The sequence below is a fragment of the Lycium ferocissimum genome, chromosome 9 (assembly GCF_029784015.1).
Source record: "Lycium ferocissimum isolate CSIRO_LF1 chromosome 9, AGI_CSIRO_Lferr_CH_V1, whole genome shotgun sequence".
In the NCBI taxonomy this organism is placed as follows: Eukaryota; Viridiplantae; Streptophyta; class Magnoliopsida; order Solanales; family Solanaceae; genus Lycium; species Lycium ferocissimum.
Window position 1 is genome coordinate 42,456,599 of NC_081350.1, and position 15,357 is coordinate 42,471,955.

Sequence of the window (15,357 nt, forward strand, 5' to 3'; positions counted from 1 at the left end):
TACTGTACAAAATATTAGGAGTTTTTTTGTTTTTTGTTTTTTGCTTAATAAATATTATGAGTAATATCAAGTTGACCCTCTTTTATACTCTGAACCATGTTGTTTAAAGTATTCTTACGTGCATATTGACTATTTTTCTCTTTGTCGTCAAAATGTCTACTACATCATATGATCATGATAATGTTTGCCAGTTATTAAATTTTAAAAACAATACGTTTTGGAGTACTGACAATAAGCTCAAGAAAAAGAGGAAATTACAACGTGTAGCCGTCAGCCCTTGCTTCTATGGCCTATTCTAATTTCTATAATAAGTAAAATAGAATAGGAAGAAAGAACAAATGAAAAAAAAAAAATGATTGAGACACTATAGTAGCATATTTAGAATTTAGACATCGTGGATTCAGAGATATTTACCTAACTCCAATATACACTTATTTTTCACACACATATATATGTTCTGACACTGGAGAACCCATTGTCATGTCTATTACGTACTGGAACTAGATCTAAGAGGGTATTAAATGTTTTGATCGTTACATTTAATACTTTAAATTGTCAGAGAGAAAATACTTTTATTACTTAATAATATCTTTAACATGTCACCGGTCGACTGCCGTGCGGGCAGATTCTTTGTTTTTCGACTAAGCATGTGATTTTTTTTCTTCAAATGGGTGATGGTATGACTCGAATCTAGGACTTCTATGTGTTCTAATGATTGATATCATGTGCAATTGTGTGATGATCTCATCAATTTAAAAACTTAATCCGTTGAACAAATCACACTTCTATTTACCTAATTATATCTTTGACGGCATGGAAATGCAAAAATGAACCATTGATGCTTAGGTGAGTGATAATAAATTTCAAGAGTAAAACTGAGATAATAGAGCACCACACATATATAAATTATATTGTACTAAAGCCAAGTTGGAGTTATGGATAAGGAAGGAACCAAAGAATCTAAAGGACCCAAGTATATCTTCATGGTACATTATAATGAATGACCGATTTGTCTGATTGTTCGATCTTGCAAGATCTTTACCCTTTTTGGCTCTTTGATAAACTCCTTTCTCTTTTGGGAGGGTGGCCCCCTAATTCATCCAAATTTTGGAAACTGTCAAGCATTCTGAGTATAAAACTTTTGCTCATACTACTTAATTTTCTTTCTAGTAAAAGTGTGGTAAATGTTAATTATAAACAATGACATGATCCAGTGGTCTAGAGAAGGTAGCGGCGAAATTTGAAACTCTAACAACGATATATTAAAACAAAGTCATTCATGAGGTTCAAATATGTGATTTAAAACATTTTGAGCCACCTTTAATCATTAAAATAGCATATGTGATTTAAAACATTTTGAGCCACCTTTTATCGTTAAAATAGGATAGTTCTTTATGTTAACAGGAATTCAACAATTTATAGATAACTCATAATTGTAAGCAATAGTACTTGTTAGTGAATGTACCAAGCATTGGCTGGCATATGGACATATATACTTGGGATTGGACCATATATAGATACTATACATTAATTAGTGGCAAGCGATTGATTGTACTTTTGGGGTTCACTAAAATTCCCATGCAATATATATATATATGCATAGCCATTATTGCACAGTAAGACGAATTTGGTCGTGGCCAAAGCCAGGCTGGTACAGAGTACTTATGTTTTTTCTTTTTCCTTTCATTAGAGAGAAATAAGACCACTCTCTCATGATCATGTTAACCCCATGAAGATATGCAATATCTTTGAGGCTATTCCACCCCATCACCACTTCACTATTGCACGGCCGATTTGTCTGTTATATTGCTCAGACTCTATAGAAATCTTGTCGCATCCGTACCGAATTCTCTAACGATGTACTATTTTTGAATAATCTGACACACAGCCGATGACAATTTTGAAAAGTTTGAGCAACATAGTTTGTCTGTTTATGAGTTTCTATAGTAATCTCAAGTTAATATACAATAATAATTGAGTTCCAAATGAAATATTTATAAAAAATATTTAATACATACATATGGTTTGGGCAAAAGCTATTTAGTTTACATGAGCACGTAGGTTACAATGTGGATTCACCGCCATGAGAGAGAAATGCCAGAGAGACTCTATGAATGTGTTTGTTTAAAGATGCAGAACAATGGAATGGTGGTAACATGTTGTACACCAAAATTTTGTATGTATTGAAGACATTACTAGCCGACATCTGTCCTTTCTGATATTTGAAAAGAAATGACGTTATGTTACTGTTGATTCATAGTTTCCTGTTGAAACACATTATTCATTGGTTCCAAAATAATTCAACTTGTACAAGATTGCAAAATTAATGGATGTGATTCTTAGTATCTTTTGAAATATATATTTGGACCACGAAATATAGGAAAAGATAGACCGTATGGTATGTGGGGCTATAAGTGTTTGGATGAGATTCCTACCTGCTAGATCTTTACGTCAAATAGTCAAAGATTATACGTAGTATAGTTTTCTTGTAGCACTTGAAAACAATAATGCTAGTATATTCAAATCTAAATCTCACAGATTGTATTGGGGGAATTGAAGTGCATGCCCAACGACCAACGAGAAACATCTCTCTGTCTTTATCAATTTGTTTCTCCTAACTAGATCATGAAGATCTCAGTGTGTGTTAAACATATATCTTCGTCTAGTAGCTAAGCCAGAATTTTATACAAGGGGATTAAAAAATATAATACATGGAATTTGAATATGTGACCTAAAGCAATTTTGAATCCTTTTTGTCACTTTACTAGAAATTTTCCTCATGTCATGGAAATTCAACATTTTATATATAGAGAATTCAATTCACTACTTATTTTTACTCTATTATTTACATGGGATAATTATTCAACAAATGGAATTTTCAATTGAACCCCTTCCTTCAAGCTAGCTCCGCCCTCGTTCGTTCGGTGGCGGAGCCATGTTGGCCAAAGGTGGTCGAGTGAATCTCCTAATTTGTCATAAAAATTATATTTAAGTGAAATTGTAATGTGGTAGCAAATGGATATCACGCCATTCATACGCTTAATAAGTTTTAGCTCATGTCTCACATTTTTTCTGTCTTATTTGTGTATTACGCCAAAGCATTTTTAGGACCATTCTATATATCACACGGAATTATGTTTTTTTTCTTTAATTTTTTTCTTTCAGTTTTTCTCTAACTTCGTGTTGGGAAACTCTTCGCAATTCATATTTTCAGCCAAGACAGTGAACAAGGATGTGAAAATATGCCAGAACCAACCAAATTCAAGAACGACGAGTTCAACTGATTCCAGCATTTTCGACACAAAGATAAATATATATTTATAAATTACTGAAATTTTAACAAATAGTTTATTTGAAATCAGGAACTCCAAACATACGTTGAGTTCGATGTCAAAAACCTTAAATATTAAACTCATCGAGTATAAATTTTGAACCTTTATTCTTAGATGCTTGACTAACTAGTCTTAAATGACTCTGGACTTATATAACTTGAGACCATATTCGCAATGTTAGGATCTTATTTGGATTCACTTCTGACAGAGAGAGGCATGCAAGTGTGAACTACGTACTATGGCATTGCTCGTTATTCATGTACCACAGGCAATACTACGTAGGCGTTTGGACATTCGGTTTGAAATCATGAGATGAAATTAGTATTTGGACATGCATTTCATCTCATGGTTTTCAAACCCCAAATCATCCAAAAAGGTTTCAAAAATTTTAAATAAAAAATGTGACCCATAAGTTTATATTTTGTAAAAAAAAAGACTCATAAATAGGTAGATATTTTTAACAATTACTCCCACCAACCATTTACCAACCTCATTAACTTCCACCAACCTTTATTTATGTCGTATTTATTTATGCAAACCTCGTAACTATTCATGTTAGAAGCGTTTCTAAAAAAATATTGGTGTTGTATTTTTTTAGAAAGGCCTTCTAGTAGCGTATTAATTTTTTTATGAACTATGACTGGCTCATTTGGTAAGATTGTATAAGAATTGAGAATGTTTTGATAGTTTTCACAACTTGTGAGGTTTTTATGTCTATAAAAGAAAATATAACTTAAGATATCTAAATTGCATGTCCAAACATGATTTCAAACCATGGTTTGAAACCATGATTTCAAACCATGTCCAAACGGCTCCTACATATATATACGAACTAATATAGGGAAAACTACAAGTAAATTACACAGTGAATTATTGGTCTCGATCTACTCAGAGGCGGATACAGGATTTAAGTTCTATGAGGTCGTTTGGTTCAAAATAATAGGTTATCCCAAGATTATATAATCCTGAAATTATAATTCCATCTCCTATAATGGAATAGATAATTTATACCGGTGTTAACTATAATCCATAACCAAATAGTGGATAAATGCAATCCCAAATTTAATAACTAGATGACCTCTGTGGAATTAAACTTTCAAGGTTATAACATTGAATTTATTGTACTTTTAAAATTAAGAAATTAAATATACTATTTGTTGAAATTTAGTGATTTTCTATACATAAATTTATGTTACATGCCGAAAATACTCCCGTTTAAATGAACTAGTGCCGTGGATTTGCCCCCGGATCTACTAATGGGATCTTAAACACGACACTTCAAAATTCCAGCCTAATAAGTAATTGGAATAACGGTTCACTTCTATTTGCTTGCTACAATTCTTGTACAAGACTAGATTTGGTGTTACTATGAGTTTAATTTGTTCTATAAGGGGCCGTTTGGACTATGAGTTTAATTTGTTCTATAAGGGGCCGTTTGGTATGTTGGACAGGTATAAATAGTTTTGAGATAAAAATTTAGCATTGTCTTATCCCTTGCTTGATTATTAATTAACCTTGGGAATAGTTATCTCTGTCAGATGGTGGAATAATAGTATCAGGACTAGTTATCCCTGAGATGGGGCTCCTCTTCATTTCCACTCTCTTCATTTTCCCCAAGTTACTATTTGGATGAAAGACATATGTCATAGTTAATAATTAATGGTTGAGATCTAATTACCCAAATCAAGGTCCTAACCATAGTTAGAATAACAAATATTTTCTTTATTTACTCTAAAAAAATTTGACAATCCCAAAATTCTAGCTAAAACATTATCTCGCCTATAAATTAATCCTAAACTTTTCTTTCTTTCCTATTTATTACATGTCATATAAATGACTTATAAATTTTCTTTTCTTGAATTAAAATTAAAGCACAAAGTATACAAACAAAAAATATAGGAATATATCCAGATGGACGTTGGGGTGGGGGTGGGGAATTAAGAAGAACTGTACAAGAAAAAAAAAGAAGTTCAAAAAAAAAAAATTAAAAAAAAGAAGAAGGAAGAGCACGTAATAAATAGGAAAAAAAAAAAGGATTAATTTATAGGTGAGATAATGTTTTAGTTAGAATTTTGGGATTGTCAAAATTTTTTAAATAAAGAAAATATTCGTTATTCTAACTATGGTTAAACTTGGAATTAGATCTTAACCATTAATTATTAATTCATATGTTTCATCAAATCAGATATCTAAAACAGAGAGTGGAAATGGAGAGAAAATGTTATCCCTGGATAAGACAATGAAAATCACAAAGATACCCATAAGGTCCTTCATACCATTTTTGTACTAAATAAAATGGAGGGTATTTTGAAAACAAACAACTTCTTCTAAGAAATTATGTAATGCATGTTAACTTTAATACAACAAATCAAACCGTCAATAAAAAATAATATCAGAATAATTAATACCAGTATAGCTAATAATACCAGCATAACTTGCCACAAACAAAAAGACCCCAAATAGGGTTAATCTTGAACATTAATGCATGCACATGAAAAAAACCTCAAATGAAAGTAAAAGATACGATCAGTTGAAAGTGATGAAATCTCTATTGAAATGGACATGACGATTCGTATTCATTAAACATGGAATTGACTTTTCACATTCATATGTTACCTCAAATCAGATACCTACCAACAAGATCTTAGAAAAAGAAGAAGAAAAATCCTGTTGATGTGTTTCCTTCAACTTTCCAGTACATTTCCCTTCTCTGTGTTTAACTGTTAATTTGCAGATTTTTTTTTTTTTTTTCAAATGTAAAATGTCTATTTAATTGCTCCTCCAATTAAATCAAAGATTCGACAAGATTGCATAAGATATTGAATTGATAGTTTTAGAAATTACTTTTCATAAGTGCATACCTAATTATGACCATATTGTTCCTTAATATTGAAAACAAAGACCAAGTAAACTCGAGACTCTTATATTCAACATAAGTATAATGCTGAAAGTCTGAAACGCGGTTAACTAGCTATAGCCAAAAAAAAAAAAAAAAAAAAAAAGAAGAAGAAGAAGAATCTCATGTCTAAGCATATATACTAGTCGAAATGTGATAATAAGTGACACTATTTGCATAAATAAACACATATATATTAGTCTAATTAATAAGTTGATACTAATGGCACAAAATTTGTGTGTACCGACTTACGGCGGGGCGCTTTACCGTGTGTGTTTGCGCGCGTGCAAACATTCGGGGTCCAAATAAATTTACTCTATGTGAGTATATAACCTACGTGTGCTACCATGCCGAAATGTGTCTTTCAACTAGTGCTAACACAATAAACACACCACGCACTATTTGGCAAGTCTTGGGTCTCGAATTTCCTATAACTTGCATTTACACATTTGATACAATACAATGATGGAAAAAGAATGTTATTATGAAACTTCATGGCACGAATTAGAATAATTCCGGATGACTCTTAACAACACATCGATAATGATTAGTGTGAGGCGTATTCTTAGAACGGGAAACAACACACGAGTCATGATTTCAGAACATAGCTACTATTGCACGATCTAATCAATAAGTGAGACAATCTTAAATGTCTTCGGTGGTCAACTATTTATATGTGTGGGCGCCACACACATATAAAAGTTGTATAGACTCCCTAAGACAACTGAACCTATTATACGCCCCGAACCATGGCAAATAAAATTGACTTTCAATCAATGCGATGAAATATAACGTGAATGCATGACGAGCCTTTATAAAACGTAATAAGTCATAATACTTAATAAAAATACTTGTTTAAACATGAGTACGGAAATAACATGAATGAGCCGAAATAGCTATACGACTTCGAAAGTCTGACATAACATAACTGACTTGTCTAGTCTATGAAACCTCTACTATGAGTCTGACCGGAAAACATACTTGCGGGACAAAGCCCCCGATACCTTAGATGCATAACTAACCATAAAACAAAAAGTTGACCAAACCCCCGAATGAGATGGGGCTCACCAATAAGCCGATACGAATGCCGTCCCTGCGATCGTCATGTATATTAGTACTGCGTCGTGAAATGCGAGCCCCCGGCAATAAAGAGGACGTCAGCACATTGAATGTACTGGTGTGTAAAGCAACTGAATGAAATAACATGGGACATAAAGTAATAAAGATAAGAACTGAACGTGAAACTGAAACTTGGTTATGAGCATGAACATGAATACAGATATAATATAAAGCATGAGTAAAACATGGTAGGTAAGGAGAGCATTTCATAACCGACAATTTAATATCACCACGTGGCTACGTGGAGTCTGGTACCTCGCCGACCCCGGCGAGAGTCTCCATACCTTGCCGGTATAAGGTGGTAACGTGCACGATGGATCCGTTCAATGTAAAATTAAGGTATCGTCCATCTCGGGCGGAGCGATCCTTGTCCTACGGTGGCTACGTAGTTTCGGACTATCCGAGCCTTCTCGGTAATTCGTACAACTCCCAAAAACATGAACATAATATAGTTGGCTAAGCCCATGATTTTCGTGAAATAACTTGTAAATAACTTGTAATCATGATTTCACGAAGAACTTGTAACATAGCTTATATCATGGTTTCATGAGATAACTTGTAGCATTTTCATGAAATAACTTGTATTTAGCATGTATATTTCTTGTATCATGGCATGAAAGTAATTATATGATTTAATTGCATGAAAACTTGTAGACATATAGGATATTCATGAAATAATCATTCTTAGTCAAAAACATGCATGCAAGAACCCATGGAATACAAAATATGGGTTTTCATGGATTACGGACTTGATTCTCAATAATCATAATGAGTATCAAGAACACAATGATAGAATAATAGCAATTCAAACATAATATAGTCATAGACATGGACCTAGGGTTATCATGAGCATAGTATAGAATAGAAACCCTAGTTTTGTAAAGTTTCATACTTTATGGATTAGGAGGCTTGGGGAAGAACAATGATGTTCCCACACGTAGATAGTAACTCTACATACCTTAGTCGCTCCAAAACTTGAATTAAAGACTTGAACTTTGAAGAAGATTTCCAAAATCTTGAATCTTGAACCTTGAGATGGGTTTTCTTGAAAACCCTAGTTTAGGAATGATGATTTCTTGTTTAGATTATTAGAGTATATGTTAGAATTGAGTTGGAATAATTAGAGTAGGCTTACCTTGGTGTTCTTGATGATGGAGAAGGGTAGGAGGTCGTTCTAGGGCTTGAAGGAATGAAAAATAATGATTTGAATGATATGGACAAATATATACTGTTCGGAAAATTGAATTTTACGTCCAGCAAAATTCGGCCGTATTTTGAAAGATCGGCCGTATTTTGAAATACGGTCCGTATTCCGTATGGGCTGCACTTCTCTTTCGGTAAAATGGCCATAACTCTTTGCACAGATGTCCGTTTGACCCCATAATATACCGTTGGAAAGGTATTTCAAAGCTCTACAACTTTCATCAAGGAAGTTTTCCCAAATTCCAAATACCTTTTGAAATACGGGCCGTATTTTGAAATACGGTCGTATTTAACGATGTAACCTCTAAGTGTCAAATTCCGTAATGCTCGGAAATCTTTGGTACCGGTTACGACTTGAAATACGGCCGTATACTGAAATACGGTCATTTCATGGGCGTAAACCACCATCTTACAACAAGAGGAAATTTTCAATTCCCACATTCTTTATCGGGTTTTCTAAGTCTTGGGATCATAGTCAAAGCTTAGGTTAAAGGTACGGGTGTTACAATATCTCCCCTTGGGATCATTCTCCTCGAATGATGAGTCATGGTTAAGAACGTGGTCGGACATGGCTTGAATACATGAACATGAAGGAAACATGCGTAAAACATAAGAGCTTGACATGGTTACGTGGAACATGGTCATGGATCATCGAATCGAATACGTGATTACATGGAAACATGTACATGGGGAACATGAAATTGAGTAGCGCTACATGAATGAGAATCATGAAACATTTGTCCTCGATTTATGACTAGTGGTTAAGAATCGCTACTAACTCGAATCTACAAAATTTATGGCGGACTTCCTTCATAATTCGGACCCTCACGACATTTCTCAAATGCGCTTCAACTAACTAAAGTACCAACACACAACTCACATAGCATCTTAATACGCATGATGTGACATAACGTGATTACCGAATCTTGAATGTATCTAACATAAATACCGAGTGGGGCTTGAACACATGATATTGGCGAATGATTACATGATTACTATACATGGGGTTTGGAAGAAAATGCGTAGGCACGAATGACATTATAGGCATGAACATGACATGATTACCTGGGCGTGAGATGCATGACGTGGGACATAAATACACGAAGACGGATGACATGAATACATGAGTGCTAAGCGTTTTCGCGAGATACGAATACGTGTGAAAATGGATATCGTAACATACGGGATGATGTCGAAAACATGATTGTTACAACATGAGGGTTGAATACTAAGCGCGGTAGGATTTGGATACTTAGAGACTTAATCACAAACGTTCGTATGTCACCATGGTAATATGAGATAGAAAAGAGTATGACTTAGGCTTTGAATGTAAGCGCAACTCGACGTGAATGCGACAAACTTGAGTCGTATAGCAAGAATATAATCCTAACATAGGTGTTCATAAATCTCTAGCATAGGCATGACATGAATACGTCGAATCCGAGTAGAATGCTCCAGATAAGTACCATAGGGTACATGAAAAGATATCTATTTGAATATAGGAATGCACCTTACTTCGATTATCTTGCTAGTCGTTAATCATGCTTACGAATACCTTAGCTCATCTTGCTCATTCTCGTGAGCATTATAGAGGACCGAGAGAAAAGGAATTATTGGTACTATTCATATAGATACTTTGCTTTAGAGAATGTACATGACATGGTGCATTGTACAATGGAGGACGTAACGTGGAACGTGATTCATATGTATATGGGAACGTGATTCATATGGCATGAAACGTGAATAGCATGACATGGGGCATGGGACCGTGAAAAATATGGCGTTTATATGAGTACATCATACTATGGCGTATGGACTTGAGTTCATGAGTATTGAAGTAAGAATAAGGCATAAGTGTGACTTGCGTAGTATACTCGCAGAGACGTAAGGCATGGATAAAACATTACCTTTAGGATTTAGATATACCGAAAGAATAGGACATGGTTCAACATAGCTTACTCTTATCACCGTGAGTAAACGCCTTGTTATAAATAAGGCACATGAAAGAATGGATTATAGGCATGAATAACTCGTTCCTCGAGCATCTAAGACATGGGTAGAAAGTCACCTTGAACATAACGAGGCCTAGATACTTAGCGAAAAGGAAAAAGGCATCATGTCATCATGATCGTAAAACATTAGCTAAAGGAACATAAGCACGAATTACATAGAATCATGGGTAGGACATCCATCTTGGTTCACCTTCATTATTATCTCACAAAATCATTGTTACGATACCGCTATAAGTGGAATGCATAGCGAAATGAATTAGGGGAACGAGTATGTGGTAACATGGATAACATAATCATAGGGGTCAAGATCATCATCAGATTTGAAAAGCACTTAGATGCTAGAACATGGACATGAGTATAAAAGCATGATAGATACGTGAGACCTGAATGCGGTTTTTAACTTTAGACATGAGCACACGATGCCGGACATGAAAGAACATTCCCCCGCATAGCTTACTATCGTATGAAGTCTTAATTCTTGTATCTTAAACGCGGAGTATCAATCTCTAACATGGGCATGATATGGGTACGAAAGGCACGAGTAGAGTACGTCTGGGCATTAGTACCACATAGTACATGAATTACTCTGGAATTGGAACCGTTATACCCTTAAAACCCGCTATTCGATCTAGAACTTTATCTTATAACATAATTACCTAGTACTTGATCTCAACAAAGATGACAAAAATCACATTCTAACACACCTTATCTTGGCTACATGAAACTATGATCCTCTGACATTATCTCCTTAACACCTATCAACTTACAAAACACATAGTTTATATCGGCACCTTATCGCACGATCTCCCCTTTAGTTCAAAAGTCGTACGACATTTAAAGCTTTGTGGATCTCTCGAGTTAGCGATAAGTGGTCATCTAGTGGCTCTGCTAATTTTCTCTAAAATACTGACGACTCATTTCTTCTGCTTACTTCAAGCAAGTCTTACTTACTGGAAAAACTAGATTACTTAAATGAACGGGTTTCTAATGTACATAACTAGCATACTAGCTTTGTCAATCTTGGGGAAAACTCTTTTCTGATAACTCTTAAAGGCTCTTCTTCTGTAGCTTGCTCTCTTATTGCTTAGATGGTTTTCTTCTTTCACCAATTTCTATACCTCAAATTTAACTTAAACCCTTTGGGTTCTAACACGCCTTCGGTGTATTCAGACAGTTACCCACTTAGTAGTGCTAACTTGACTAAGTACTCAAATCGTACTTCTACTAACTCTGCTGAAAATTTCTAATTCATTGTATCTATTCAAACTTACTTACTATGCTTCTGTTAACCACTTGCTAGCATCACATTATCTAATTCTTCTCTGAGTACTAAAGTGAAGCATAAGGTTATTTCTAACTTTTCCTCCTTATCTGACTCTATTCTTGGTTGTATACTATCTTTACGAACTATAGACATGGATCACACTTAGGGAAATTTCATCCTTTAAACAAGTTGGAACAACTAACCCTAAACAATACGCTTTCAAAATTATATCATACTATTGGAACAACTAACCCCAAACTCCCTATACACTTTCAAAATTATATCATACTATACACATCGGGATAAATACTTAATCACATAACCTAAGAGAGAAATTGTCATATCTTTTATCTCATAGTAATATCCGCTTCTTTTAGTAACTCACTAACATCATACTCTCTAGGTCAAATAAGCTTAAATAATTTAAAACTACAAAAAAAAATTCAATATCGTTCGTCGTGATTTTTTTTATCGCATCGGTCCTTCCTAGTCACGTTAGATCATATATATATATATATATATATATATATATATATATATATATTGAAAAAAAAAAAAGGTGAGACTTTCTAGTATTACGTGTGGTTGGCTCTTAGGCTATTTCGCTTAAAACTACCATGGACAATTTATGCTCAGTTTAGGAGGTTTGCTAACTTCCTAACATGTTACCTCGTGGGGTCTTAAATAACTATCAACCATCACATATACTATAACTCTCCTATGTGACAGGGAAAAGTCCAAATAAACTTACTATCATACTTAATTATATAACCTATGTGTGCTACCATATCGAAACTTGTCTTTTAAAAGGTACTATTACACACCGATAAACACACCACGCACTATTTGGTAAGTCTTGGGTCTCGAATTTAACACTTCTACACACTGCTTACACATTTGATACGTTTCGGGGCAATTCGATGGAAAAGAATGTTACTTACTCGCTTAAGCTTCATGGCACGAATTAGAATAATTTCGATGACTCCATCCGAAAGCAACACATCGATAATGATTAGATTTACATCTTTCTCATCCATTGAGACGAGGCATATTCGGTAGAACGGGAAAATATATTTAAAAGCAACACATCGAGTTAGTTTTAGTGATTTCGAGAACATAGCTCTATGCACACACGATCTAGAGTTGAAAGAAGTGAGACAATCTTAAATGTCTTGGTGGTCAATCGTTTATATGTGTGGCGCGCACACACACACATATAAAAGTGACCCCACGGACACGATTTCATAGACTCCCTAAGACACTTGAACCTAGGCTTTGATACCAAGCTTTGTCACGCCCCGAACCATGGCCTGGGCGAAACACGGCACTCGGTGCCTTACTGCATGTGACCGAGCGAACCACATGGCTTGCTGAATCATCATGAGGCATAACATGAGCGGAATATAACGTGAATGCATGATGAGCCTTTATAAAACGTAATAAGTCATAATACTTAATAAAAATACTTGTTTAAACATGAGTGCGGAAATAACATGAATGAGCCAAAATGGCTATACGACTCCGAAAGTCTGACATAACATAACTGATTTGTCTAGTCTATGAAACCTCTATCATGAGTCTGACTGGAAAACATACTTACTGGGACAAGGCCCCCAGCATACCTTAGATGCATAACTAATCATAAAACAAAAGTTGACTAAACCCCGAATGAGATGGGGCTCACCAATAAGCTAATACGAATGCTGTCCTACGAGCGATACGTGTCGTCCGTATATTAGCACTGCATCGTGAAATGCGAGTGCCCCCGGCAATAAAAGGGGACGTCGGCATTGAATGTCTTGGTATGTAAAGCAATCGAATAAAATAACATGGGACATAAAGTAACAAAGATAAGAACCGAACGTGAAACCGAAATGACTTGAGCAGCATGAACATGAATACATATATAATATAAAGCATGAGTAAAACATGGTAGGTAGGGAGAGCATTTCATAACCGACAATATAATATCACCACGTGGGTACGTGAGTCCGGTACCTCGCCGGACCCATCATACCTTGCCGGTATAAGGTGGTAACGTGCACGATGGATCCATTCGATTAAGGTATCGTCCTATTTGGGCGGAGCGATCCTTGTCCTACGGTGGCTACGTAGTTTCCGGCTATCTGAGCCTTCTCGGTAATTCGTGCAACTCCCAAAAACATGAACATAATATAGTTGGTTATTTTTCGTGAAATAACTTGTAACTTGTAATCATGATTTCAGAAGCCATAGAAATAACATGATTTTAACTTGTAATGGTTTCATAACTTGTATTTAGCATGTATATTTCTTGTATCATGGCATGAAAGTAATTATATGATTTAATTGCATGAAAACTTGTAGACATATAGGATATTCATGAAATAATCATTCTTAGTCAAAAACATGCATGCAAGAACCCATGGAATACAAAATATGGGTTTTCATGGATTACGGACAGATTCTCAATAATCATAATGAGTATCAAGAACACAATGATAGAATAATAGCAATTCAAACATAATATAGTCATAGACACGGACCAGGGTTATCGTGAGCATAGTATAGAATAGAAACCCTAGTTTTGTAAAGTTTCATACTTTATGGATTAGGAGGCTTGGGGAAGAACAATGATGTTCGCATACGTAGATAATAACTCTACATACTTGGTAATGCTCCAAAACTTGAATTAAAGACTTGAACTTTGAAGAAGATTTCCAAAATCTTGAATCTTGAACCTTGAGATGGGTTTTCTTGAAAACCCTAGTTTAAGAATGATGATTTCTTGTTTAGATTATTAGAGTATATGTTAGAATTGAGTTGGAATAATTAGAGTAGGCTTACCTTGGTGTTCTTGATGATGGAGGAGGGTAGGAGGTCGTTCTAGGGCTTGAAGGAATGAAAAATAATGATTTGAACTGATATGGACCAATATATACTGTTCTGGAAAATTGAACTTTACGTCCAGCAAAATACTGGCCGTATTTTGAAAGACGGGCTGTATTTTGAAATACGGTCCGTATTCCGTATGGACTCGCACCGTCTCTTCGGAAATGGCCATAACTCTTTGTACGGATGTCCGTTTGACCCCATATACCGTTGGAAAGGTATTTCAAAGCTATAAGGAAGTTTTCCCAAATTCCAAATACGTTTAAATATATATTTTGAAATATCCGTAACGATGTAACCTCTAAGTGTCAAATTGCGAATGCTTCTTTGGTACCAGTTTTCGACTTGAAATACGGGGAAGTATAATGAAATACGGTCCTGTTTATGGGCGTAAACCACCATCTTACAACCGAAGAGGAAATTTTCAATTCCCACATTCTTTATCGGGTTTTCTAAGTACGGATCACCCTCAAAGAAAAGATTAAAGGTACGGGGTCTGATATGTAATCTATTTTTTTCAAGATCTTCTAATCTTGTACTGCTACTATATCCAAGAATTTTTTATTCACTCTTTTGCATGCAAATATTATTATTTCCCCTCTATATATACCCTCATATCACTCTCTCTTCTCTTCACCAAAAATCACCTACTTCTAACTT